Genomic DNA, 13088 nt, shown 5'->3' on the forward strand with positions numbered 1-13088 from the left:
ATGCAATACACTGACTATGGATAAATTCCTCATACAACCCCACTTCAATAAATCCAAACTATCTCTTTAAGTAATTCTGTTAGTTCATTGACAACCATGTGTTTCTTTGCCAACATTCAGGCTCTTGGAGAAATGTGTTGATGTTAGAAACCTGTAACAACAGTCTCTATCCTTTCCCACACTGGGCCCAAGTTTTCTAGCTCTGTCTGCTCTCATTACAGAATTGCTGATCGTATCAACTCAGTAATAAGCTATTAGCAGATGATTGTGTTCTCAACGCTCCTTTTGTTACAATAAGTGTATTAATTATTGCAGATGTAATTATCAGCCCATTGTTCCTCTGTAATTAGGCTGTCACTAATGAATTTTAAGGACTTCGCCCCATCAAAAGCTAATTGATTCCTCTGACTCTAACTAACCTCTTTAACTGAAAATGTTGCCATTGCTGCAGCTGTAAACGGTCTCTGCACCCCATCTGTTCCACCACTCCACAGTGACAACAGCCTCCATTTTGTTATGAGCTCAGCTCTCACTTTCAGTGACCCAGAAATGTTTCCAGGCAGCTCAGCAGCCTGATAGGCAGCTTTGTTTAAGCTGGCCTTGCAGCTCACCATCATCACCACAGAGGTTAATGAAGGATGTTCATACTGATTGGAAGCACACGTCTGCAGTAATGTCTGGAACATCAGTCCCTTTGATATTATGAAGGGTTACTTCAAGTTAATGTCATTGGTCGTCACTAATCTGCCGGCACTGTGTGATTTCCAAGTGAGATTCAGATTCTGTGACTCTGCAAATGGAGGTGAGCTGTGATGCAGACTTTAAAATCTGCTACGTGCTTTACTTAACTGGCTGTGTGCATGTTTCTATGAGGACCCTAGCTTGGATGGAGCCTCTCTGTATGAGCATAGTTCTTGTTAATGAGTCTGGCTACGGCCAGTTAGGGAAATGAAGCAGATGCTTAATTTTCTCTTTCTCCTCTCCTCAGTGGATTGGCTGACTTTGGGATATTACACCCAAATTAGCACTGTGAAGTGACAGTTTTTCCTCTCATTAGCACAGTGTCAAGTGTGAATCAAAGCCCCTCTCAGTTTTATTCAGAAACACCCATCCATACACATACACGGACTCCTAAATCCAACAGTCATTTGACCTTTGGCAGGAGGTGTGATTTATTCTGGAGTCACTTCATGCACATTCACATGACCAAGATAACCTCTGTGTGTATACTGAGTCTGCAGCATGAGCAGCCCTAAAGGGCCACAGCTCAGATATCCTTGTCATGTAACACCTAAAGACAGTCAAAGGTCAGCTGGTGAAGGAACAGAAGGGCCACAGATGGAGCTGCACCAACTGGCCCTGCACTGCCCCAGCACTGTCACATCACCACGCAGCTAGCCCCGACCATCCCACCATCTCACCCCCTGGGGGGCCAGACCAGCTTCTTTACACACACACGCACACAAGGACACACACAGCACCGTACATGCATGACCGACTACACACTACCACACAAACACACACATGCATGCTGAGTGGATTAATGAGGGGGAACATGCATTTCAGTCGGATTCAAGGAATTTAAGTGGAGGTCTGCTGAGTGTGTCCACAGTGACCCGCAGGCAGGATGGCAAGCAAGGAGGGAGAGCAGGTGGTCAGGGGTCTGGATAGCATGGCATCTGTCTCTCTCTCTCTCTCTCTTTATTTTGCTTTCTTTTATATATATATGTGTGTGTGTGTTAGTGTGTGTGTGTGTGTGTGTGTTTGTGTGTGTCTCAAGGACATTTCTGTGAGACCAAGTGAAAAATGTTATTTATTACAATTTAAACTAACTGCTTCAACACTGGAGAAATATAGAAACATTTTATCTGAGCACGAACACAGAAAAAAAGCAACAGCTGTGAAACATTTATTATAGCTGTATCACTGTGAACAGATTTCTTAGTAAGTTTTAGGTTTTCTGCAGTGTGCATGATTCCAGAGTCGATTAGTCAGCTGTCAAAACTGCGGTCAGTCCAAAACCTCTCTGAGGACATGTGTCTCTGTGCACCAGATCCAGGATGTAAATGAATGATACATTACCGCTGGCTGACTAACTGACATGGAGCTTGTCCCACACTCTCTTTTTGAAGTGTAGTCTGGACTACATATGTCAAGTGCATTTATCATTAGCAGAGGGCTTAAGCTGTAAACAGGCCACATCATTACCAAGTCTAATTACATTTGGGTCCAAGGTCTCACTGCAGACAGACACCAGCACTCACAGAAGGGCACACTTACACACACACACACACACACACACACACACACACACACACACACTGTGGTCCAGTACAAGAAACAAGTTAAAAAAAAAACTGTCTGTTAGAGATTCAGAAACTGCACAGTGAAGCTTTTGCTGCAATTATTAACTTTTCTTCCCCTCAGAGTGCTGATCCTAATCTTATAGTGAGAAAGCAGAAATATTATTTTCTGACATAATCTGGAGTCCACTTTTGCAACTGGGAGCCGATATGTGTATCCAGCTGGAAATTGGAGTGCAGTAGTATAAAAGTCAGTCAGTGTAACCGCGGAACATCTCAGTATGATGTTCTCACATCCCAGTGGCAGCGCTGACTCTCTCGGCAGGAGATGTGATCTACAGTTCAAGCAGGTGACACCAACAGAACTGGCGGCAGAGTCTGACATGAACACGCTGTATTACTCTTCGGACTTCATCAGAGCGTAAGGTCTGGATAATGATCTGATGCAAAATGATCAGCAGTGCTATGATTAGCACTGACAGCCTGATGACAAGAGTGCTGTGACAGCAAAAGCTGCGGTGAGAGACTCAACAGGAGAGAGTTAGGTAGATGCAGAGAGAGGAGGAAGTGGAGAAAGTATGTAACACGTAACATGAACAGGTCCCATAAGAAAGTCTGGCATGGAAGCATCTTAATCAACGAGAAAAATGAAATAAAGGGTGATCGGGAGAGATGTTTACAAATGTCCATTACAGCAGAAAACATAATCAATATGCCCTTTTATAGAGCAAGCTTGCAAACAGTGAGATGTTCCCCAGTGCTTGATAATGCCACCAAAATTATTTCCCCCCTCCATCTCTTTCGTTTTTTTGTTTTTTTCTTTTCAGTCCCTCTCTTCCTTCCCCTATCTCATATACCCTCGGTGTGACAGTATGTCATGCAATGGATATAATTGCAATAATGCAATTTGGTTTGGAGGCGGATTGAGAGAATAATTGGACTCAACCCCAACGAAGTGACAGGCTAATGATTTAGCATGGCCACTGGCTATTGTGAGAAGCGAGCGCTTTCAACGCTACTGAGCTAATTTCCTCTGATGATGGTCTTAGCGCGTTGTCTTTGTGTCGGCACAGAGGAGCGCATGGCCATGAGGCGGACAGCTAGATGATGTAACCCACCCACCCAATGCCAAACAAACACATGTCTCTTGTCTGGGAAAAGCCACCCACTGTTCTCAGTTACTTCATGCACAAAATTGGTCTCATTTGAAGTAAAGATAAAGCAAATCCCGGAGCAAGACAAAGTCCAAAAAAAAAGCCTTGTCTCTATTCACTTTCCCCAGACACACGAGCTCCGTAGGAAACCAAAGAGTTGCCAAGAGGAGGGAAAGCATTAGCATAGCTATCATAGCTAATTGCAAAGTCTTACGGTAAGGCAAGACCAGGACTTTGAATTACTGCAGTCACGAAGGAAAAATGTGAATGTGTCTGACTTTGAAGTAGAAATTATTCAGACATTGTATTGTACAATATGCAAGAGCAACGTTTGTGATGTATTCTGATAAAAAAAAAAAACAGGCGGTATACAGTCAAAGCACCTTATGGTACAGCTGTCCAACTTTGTTCAAAGAGAAATTTGCATTTGAATGGAAGCGAGTGTCCATCACTTCCTCAACAATAACAAGGCAGCAGCGCTTTTACCAGTGACCAGTGTTGAGAAATGTCACATCTTGATACCTCTTCTGTTTGATGAGATGAGAATAAGACTTCAAGACATTTTCTCCTACTCCTGCAAAGTACAGCTCAAGTGAAACAACCACAGATAAGCTTGTTTCTCAGTCTGCGGACATGATGCGAATGTGAAGTGTGCAAAGTCAAAAGAGGCTGGGAAACAGTGCATGTTTGTGTGTGTGTGTGTGTCTGCACATTTGTGTGTGTGTGTGTGTGTGTGTGTGTGTGTGTGTGTGTGTGTGTGTGTGTGTGTTGGCAGACTAAGGCTTGAAACCAAGCTGGTGAATTTATTTATATCAGCTCATTTTATGAGCCCTGCAGCTGGCGAGATGAAAGGGTTACCACAGCATCGGCGGGGTGTGTGTGCATGTATGTATGTTTTGGCATGTGTGGGAGCGGATTATTAACGACTTTCATCCAGGTAAAGTGGGGAAATCTCACACGCTTATATTAGTTGTTGTCTGACATTTTGTGCCAGAGGCGGACAGAATGAAATGTTTTGCTATGACAGTGTTCCTCTCTCTACCCTTTTACTGACATACTATCATTTTTTTCCCTCTTGCTATCTCACTCTACTCTTCCTGTTTGTCTGTTTGTTTCCCTCCTCTTTTCCTTGTGCTATTTGTCCTTCATCTTTCCCATTCTATCATTTCTTTCTTTTCTCTCTCTCTCTTGCTCTTTGCGGCCATCTGCTCTTTTGTTTCTCCCTGGCTATGTTGTTTTCATGCACTGGCATGATGGCTTACCCGCCATTTCACACAGAAAAAAACATTACAAAAGGAGAACACAGAGAGAGTCTGAAAAAGGAATGGAGGTCGACAGGAAAAACTATACCTGGCATGCACAGAATCACCAAGGCTGGGTGAGGTAAGGGCTAAAGGAAACTGAAAAGCATTTATAAAGGTTAGCACCAGGAAAGCCTTTCTCTCTACCTCCTGCTCACTCCCTCTCAGCCAGAATCAATGCTCCAAAATCCCCCAAAGCCAGATCCTCTTACATCCTATCAATTATTCAACCTGCCTCTTTTGTACAACCACTCCTGTTTACAAGGACTGCCTGGCCAATTGTAAATGTTTGCGTGCCCGCTGAGCCCCCATCACCTCCCAACCACACACGTTGATTACACAGTGATTTAGCTCCTTCCTGCCATCCCTCGCTGCCCCCCACATCTGCGCTGACGGGGCATCTGTCAGGCTGGCACAGACGCAGCCGTAGAAGCGGATAGCCCTGAGCTCTGAGGGCGAACAGGGTACAGAACGCGAGGAGAGACGCCAGTCACCGCCCATGGAGCTTGTCGGCTCGGCTGAGGTCTGGCTGAGGCCACGGCATCTGGCTGCCAGTGCCGGCAGATGTGCAGCCACGCTTAGGAGGCTCTGAAAATATGTGTCTGAATATAAGCCGGCTCTACAGCACCAGAAGGGTAGCTGGTGGTCAGAAACTATGAGTATCATTTCTCAATGTATACCTTAAATATATAAAGAAGTTCCACCCCCTCACTTGGCAAGCCTCTGTCCCTATAGCTCCCTCTTAGAGTGGATTTTTCCTGCAAAGCTTCAACATGTTCCTCTGTCCGTTTTCCAAACTAAATGGGTATATACTATACTAGATATTAAACATCGAGCAGCCATTATTTTCAAAGCACATCCATTCTTTTGTGTGCAACATATCCCATAGCTGTGGCTCACTGCAAAAACCTCAAAGGCAGCTTAAGTCTTGATGTCATATCCAGGCTACCAGCCTCTGTAATGGCTGTGTAATGCAATCTCTTATTAAGGGTTTCTTTCATCTGTTTTTCTACGTGAGTAATTTTAACAAAAACAATAATTTTCCTTGCATATACAAAACTACTGCTTTCACTATCATATCTACAACCACCACATCATTTCTACAGTTTTATCACTGTAATTTCTGCTGTCTTAATAATTACCAACGGCCCTGTCCATGGTCAGTTTAAACTATATGGATTGCAGCTTCATTATATTTTGCTCAGAGAAACAGTCACCAACCAGTACTCACACACTGAAACACTGCGTAGCCTCAGGTTTTCTGTATGCCAGTTAGGTTGTGGTAATTTAATGGAACCAAACTTTAGTGAGAAAAAATTCACCATACCATGTGAGCACAATATTAACAGGGTTTTACGGGATAACAGGACTCTGCTAACTTTGTACTACACTGACTGGAACAAATTCTGAAACAAATTTGTAGTAGTAGTAAAACTGCTAAAAACTAAATGACGAAACCTAATGAGGCATCCGGGGCCGATGCAGGATTTACATTGATCCAGCTTTGGGTCTGTCCATTCTAACAGCTCATAACACGACTCAGTCTATTTGTTAAAACGTAGCCACACCAAACCCACATCAAAGACCATGTGTTCATGGCGGCCAACTGTTGTGTTGCCTGATGTTGCCTGTGTCTTGGCTGAAGAGCTGCACTTGAAAACACCACAAAGACTACAGACAACTGCCAACCAGCACATATGTTCAGCGCCTTAATGAGAGAAAATAATTCTCCATACCAGCAAGCGGCAATAGTTTGTATTCATGACTCAACAAGAAAACCGGAAGACCAACAGGACGGATTCAAGACGCAAGTTAGCTGGTTGGCACATAAACAACATAACCTGATGCTGAAATGACAAACCGTGAGCTAACTACACTGTTACAAACCATTTCTGCTAAAGAGCTCAATTGCTACAAAAATAATTATCTTACCTTATGTAACAAGTTTATTTTGATCTTGCACCTTCTTGACTTTAGCCATTTGTTAACATTTTTTGCGTTTGTTTCTTCCCTTGTGCACTGAGCTGAACGGCCAATCAGAAGGATTTTATTCACCAATGGGCTCCACCAACTTCAGTGCCAATTCAACATGCTGAATTGACCTAAAACAAGCCGACAACGACAGACAAGTGCCACCGTTGTGGAACACTGTAAATACATTTTCCTACAAATGTAATGCACCAAAACTACATACTACTTTGTGCGTAACACACTTGTACTGATGGTAGTGGGTCAAAAAACAAAGGACTTTCCCCAGGAGACTGGCGTTTGTAACCATGTGAACTTTGAGAAGACTTTGAATTATTTAAATGTATGTAATCACCTTATTTCTTTTGCTGAACTTAACTGTTGTATGAGGAAACATTGATACAGTACAGCAGCAGATGCCAATTTAGCTCATAATCCAAATGCAAAACCACATGTACATGTTTCAGATCTACAGGAAGATGAATGACAAAAAACTATAGCTATACTGACTGAGAGATAATAACAAGAACAGAGGCTACTGTAGCTGGAAGAGGGGGGCAGGAGTTTGAATTTTAATTTACAAAGCATGGTCTCACTCCCAGGGTGCCAAAATGCAGTGGACAGTGACCCTTGACATCAGATATTGACACATGGTGCACTATTTAGCATCTGTATGAGACACAAAAGGCTTTCAACCAATTATTATACATTGAGAGTAACACATGTGGTCTGAAGAAAAAGAGAAAAGAAAAGTCCACTTATGGCAACGTGAGAGGAGGATGAGTGCAAGAAGCACAGGACTTTGACCCAGGAGATCGGTGTTCATGTCCCATGTGCAATAGTTGATGCTGAGATAGTTTTGACATGTCACTCATTAGTCACCTCAAGATACAACACAGAAAGGCAGCCCCTGGTATGATGCCAGGGGCCTGTGCCCAAGCCTCAAAATATGATGAGTAGAGATGAGCTCACATTGCCCTACAAGTGACACAACACTGTAGAACTTGCAAGGTCTCTGCTTGTAATGATTTTAAATTTGTAGCAGCAAGCAACGGAGACGGTGGAACTAATGGTTTCTGTGTGTTTGAACCTCCCTTGTTCTGTCTCATCACTCTCTCCATACCTCACCTGCCAGGGAAATTTATGAGGACGTTGTGTCTCCACCCAACGTACCAGACAGGAGACATTTCTCAGGAAAACAAACCATTAATTTAGTAAATAAGGAAGGAGTAGCACATTTGGATAATTAATTATGAATAATGCATGCATACTTAGCCGTTGTTGTCATTGGTGTAAACACTGTATTTCTCTACTTAGCATAAATGGGGTGCTGTTTGTGTGACAGATTTATATTTGTGTACCAACTCAATGTGGATTCTCTCTCTTGTGTTCTTAAATACATGCAGCTCCCTACATGGTTGACAGTAACACAGTGAGACAACAGTGTAAATGCAATTTCTTCAAATTAAAAACCGGCTTTAAATAGCACTGCTTCCTATAACATATTTGCCAGCTGAGTGCCACAGGCCACGCACCACACTATGGTGTTTACTCTCAGCAGTGCCAGCAAGCAACACTTTTCCACTGCAAGTACTGCAATTCATCGTATTGTTGTGTGTGTGTGTGTGTGTGTGTGTGAGATCTTATAGCTTCAGTTGGCAAAATTAAATCTGTCATTTCTGCCGCGCATTTGCACCACATACCAGTAATACAATGGAGATATTGTGTATCGAAATGTATATTGCTGGTGTCTGATAGCTGCTGTCTACATTATCAGTGTTACTGTGGATTCAGCTCTTGGATTTTTTTTTGCATGCCGCAGCATAAAGGCAGACAATATTCCATTCACACACAGATATGAATTGCTTACATTGACCATTTAGTTACCCCCCTGTGCAAACAGCACCACACACACACATACAGTATTGTACACAAATACATGAAGAGTATATAGGTGCTCAATACAAATGACTGAATGGTAGCGGCCAGTTAATATGCATGTGGCTCCTGTACTGTCAGAAACACACACATGCACACACATGCACACCTCGAGGCTCCCCTTTATCAGTGCTGCTCACATTGGCACCGACACATGCACTGCCAAGACTGCCAGGCCACGGCCATGCTAATGTAGCCCGTTAGTCTAACAAAGGCTCAGGTCAATGGAGCCTCCAGTGGCTAATTGCTTCAGAGAGATAAGTGAGTTTGACGACGCAGCAAGGAACGGCTCAGCGCGAGGAAGCAGTGAGGGAGAAGATGTTAATGAATTCCCCGGTTTACTCCACCGTCAATATCGGCTCGTCGCAGGCCTGCCGCAAAATTAATATTAAAGACACTTTTGATTGTTTGCCTTCTTTTTTTGCTGGGTTTCATTGAATTTTAATGGGCTGTGTTGTTGGTGTTTTTGTCACATATTCTATGCTGGGTAAGAGAGTGGAGCTAATGCAATTAATCCCCACACCATCACCTGACGGCTAACCAGCTGTGGTAGCCAATAAATTCACGTGACCATGTTGCTCTAATCTAATGCACTGCAGCAGAATACTGAGCGAGGGGGGACTGACTGCATTGTGTTGAGCGATGATTAAAGGCCACGATGCAATTAGATGAGGTTTTAATGGTGTATTTTTGAGAGCTTTTGTGCACACATCGGAGTAATTATATGTCACGGTTGCTGCGCTAAAAAGATTTGATCTGTTGAAGGAAACATTTTGGCTTGAGTTGATTTGCTCCCTCTGAAGTGACAGCGACAAGACCGGCGACTGCCATCCAGCACTGATAACACCGATCAGATCCTCTTCATCAGCTAATCTCCGTCTGGCTTATATTAAATCAATGTCGGTTTCAGACAGCAGGAGGTGGAGCCCGTTCTCCTCCACAATGGCAAAGGCTCTCTTTTTCCGAGAGCTGACTCAAGTTGTCACACATCTCTCTGCCTCTGACAGACTCACTTCATCTGAAGATTACCATTCTCACTGAACATGAATCCTGAACCCATATTTCCTGGATATGGCTGGAGGCTAATACAAATTGGACTTGACAAAAGATGATGCATAAGCCAAGACAACGGTGTTTCATCCCTTTATTTCTCCCTCTCTAGGTACCGATTGTGTGAATTGCCGACGAGTGTGATGATGGACTATTGGAGGCGTTTGGTTTGACGATGCAAGTGGCCTCTCGGGAGCCACCCAGGTTTAGCGCATAAACAAAGACGTACTTAAAATACTCTTCACACGCTCCCCCTCTCACAGACACTATAGTTAAACCTCTCTATCTCTGTTTTTTTCTTAAAGGGCGCTCGTCGCTCTTCTGTTTTCCATTCTTTTTCAAACTGCCTATCCTCTCTCATTAGCATCTTCTACCGCAGCAGAGTCCTCCGTGCTGTTTGTGTGCTTCAGTAAGTCCTGCCCTCTGGGTCCCACCAGTTGCTAACCCGTGGAGATGAAAGCAACCAGTCTCCATGGGACATTTGGGAGGTTAGACCCCGACTGACATGTTACAGACACATCCCCTTCCAGTTAAAAACAAGATTATTTTTTTTTACACCGAAGAAAGTGTCTGTAAGCACAATACAGTGAGTAGATTTCTTTTTGAAGCCAGCTTGTAATTAGGATGTTGAAGGTTTTTTTTTTTTAGAAAAATAAATGACAATGTATATAACAGTGGATAGGCACTGACGCCTGCCAAATTTGCATGCTATGTAACACCTCATTAAAGGTGAATATGATAATATGAAATCCCTCCAAGATACCTTGAGGCCTCTTAGCGAGTTCAGTCGCCTTCCTTCTCATAAATTGGCTAAGGCGGAGGAGTGTGTGCGTCTGCTATGCTGCAGGGCTGGCCAGCCTGCACAGCATATATGGAGCACTTTGCAGATTTTTTTTGTTTTTGTTTTTTTGGTCAAATATCGAATTCATCCTTGGCAGATCTCCCCTGACTGTGTTAGCATTGTTGGAACTGAGGGTGGAGCTGCAGCAACAAACCCCAGCCACCAGGGAGCAGCGCAGCGCAAATTGTCCTCAAATATTGATTCTGCTGCAGAGAGCCATGTAGGACGGAGGGAGCAAGGCGCCAGCCTCATCTACAGAACACCAAACCTCTGGGGGGGACAGCGATGGAAAGAGAGGGGGGAGGAGGGGGGAGGAAACAGAGACCTTATATGGTTTGATGTTGCACAGCACTGGAGATATTTTGCCTTATGTAATTAAGACTTGCAACTTTCACTGCTAACTCCAGTTCTCCCACATCAGTTGGTGACTGTGACTCGGTGCGTGTGAGGTTTGTGAATGTAGGTGTGAAAGCGGCTACAGAACATCACCGTTTCCCCACTTTAGATGGACCATTGTTGCTGAGACGCTGCTCAAGGAAAGAGGGCATTGTGGTGTGACTGGCCTAACTGCAGTGCTGCACCGTAGGCCTAAAAATATTCCATGTCAGTGGTCCCGGGAGAAGCCCAGCGCTATCCAGGCCTCTCAGTAATGAGAGAGTGGAGCTGCCTGCCACTGGTAGCCCTGCTGTCCCCCAGCTCCCTCTGGCTCAGAGCTCAGCGCTGGAGCTGGAGAGGCAGCGACTCAGCTCCCACAGATTTATCATAGCTCACAAAGCAGCGTGTCTGAAAGCAGAGGCTCTCATTCGCAGAGGACCAGCCCCCAGCGGGCTAACCCCTGGGCACACTGACCCAACACATTCACATATCAGAGAGGCGGACAGATGCAGTTTGAGAAAGACTTGCACTTGGATGTGTGTCTATGACAGAAAAAAATGGATTTGGCAAGAGCAAAAAGTGGCACTGTGGTACAAAAAGCTGAGAAATAAAGATATTGTGTGGGAAAACTATTTTTACTGCGCCATCCTTTGTACAATGTGGCAGAAACGAGAGAGAGGGGCACAAGAGAGGGACAGAGAGATTCAAAGGGAAGGCGAGTGCAAGAGGGAGAGTGGACGGAGATAATTGAGAGATTCAAGGTGGTTGTTTGGGGCACTACGCTATTGTACTCAGTGCAGTAATGATCGAGCCCTGTGGGGAAAAAAAACATGTTTGCAAAGGCTTGAACTGCCATTATCGACGGCAATTATTTCAGTATATCTTACTGGGGCATTGATGTGGATGGGGGTTCTGGAGGCAAGCAATGTGACCACAAAAACACACTGTATCTCCTCATAACGATAGTTAAAGGGACACCTATTCATACAATTATTTGTTTTTACAGTGCTTTTAAGGATAACGAACCTGGGCATTTAAAGAGATAAAGAAAGCATTTCCCAATAAAGTGAAATAACAACATAAAGACAACTTGTCCAACTTGTTTGAACATTTTATGGGCCTCCTTTTAACAGTTAACATAAGAGATGTCACAGACTGAATATAATAGATCAAAGATATATAACTTCGAAAGGCTGAGCTTGGAAATGTTTCTGGGCAAAAATGAAACAGATGAATCACACTTTGCTAGTTCATATTGCACCAAGCTGTATGTAAGTGAAGCTCAATAGCCGGAGCCATTTTAACCAATAACTACTCAGGAATAATGGGGGCGTGATATTTATATATATAATATTTATCTACTTCAAGTGTCAGACATTTTACAAAATGCTCACCTTCAATTTCATGTGACATCCACAGCAAAAGATGGGAGATATCTAGAAAAACAAAACATTCCCAAACGGTTTCAACTAGTGCAAATATCTTACATGAATTTTTAATACGTTGTTATGATCCTACACTGCAATTCCTAATTAGAACTGCAAAATGACTCCCGCAGAACAGTCTTCATGGTAGTGACTTGACCCACAAGAGCAATTTGATGCTAATTTGCTATTTGCTAGTTATGAGCTGCTATCTCTTTCACTTCTCCCAAATCATCTCTGCTGCCTCTAAAGCTCGTCTACGTAGTGACATCAGGTCTGGACTGTGTCATCTCACACTCACCCACAAATGCTTTGTTGAAATATATACTTTGAAATGCTTAATCACTCTTTGAAATCGACCATTTTTTTGATCAATCCTCATTTTGTCCATTGCTGGAAAACAAGAGTCCGTTTGTTTACATATTTACCCTGGGTGTCCATAATTGTAGTCCACTGCTCTTAACAGCCAGCACACTGTGTGTGCTGGTTGTGTGGCTCCATGTAGCCAGGTGTACATAGTTTGTGATGAGTGCATTTTATCCCATTGTTTTGTGATGGATGGCCTGACAGTGGTCCTTTCCTTGATATTTTCCCCATCGTACAGTAAATATGTGTGAGTCATCCATCCTTTCCACATGGAGAGTTTCAGGTTTCCTCGTGGCTCGGCGGCTCTCTTGCTATCGCGTGACCTACAAAGGAAACAATACCACAGATAAGACAAAAGGATCAGTGTC

The sequence above is a fragment of the Plectropomus leopardus genome, chromosome 2 (assembly GCF_026936395.1).
Source record: "Plectropomus leopardus strain MGB_pleo_1.0 chromosome 2, ASM2693639v1, whole genome shotgun sequence".
Classification (NCBI taxonomy): Eukaryota; Metazoa; Chordata; class Actinopteri; order Perciformes; family Serranidae; genus Plectropomus; species Plectropomus leopardus.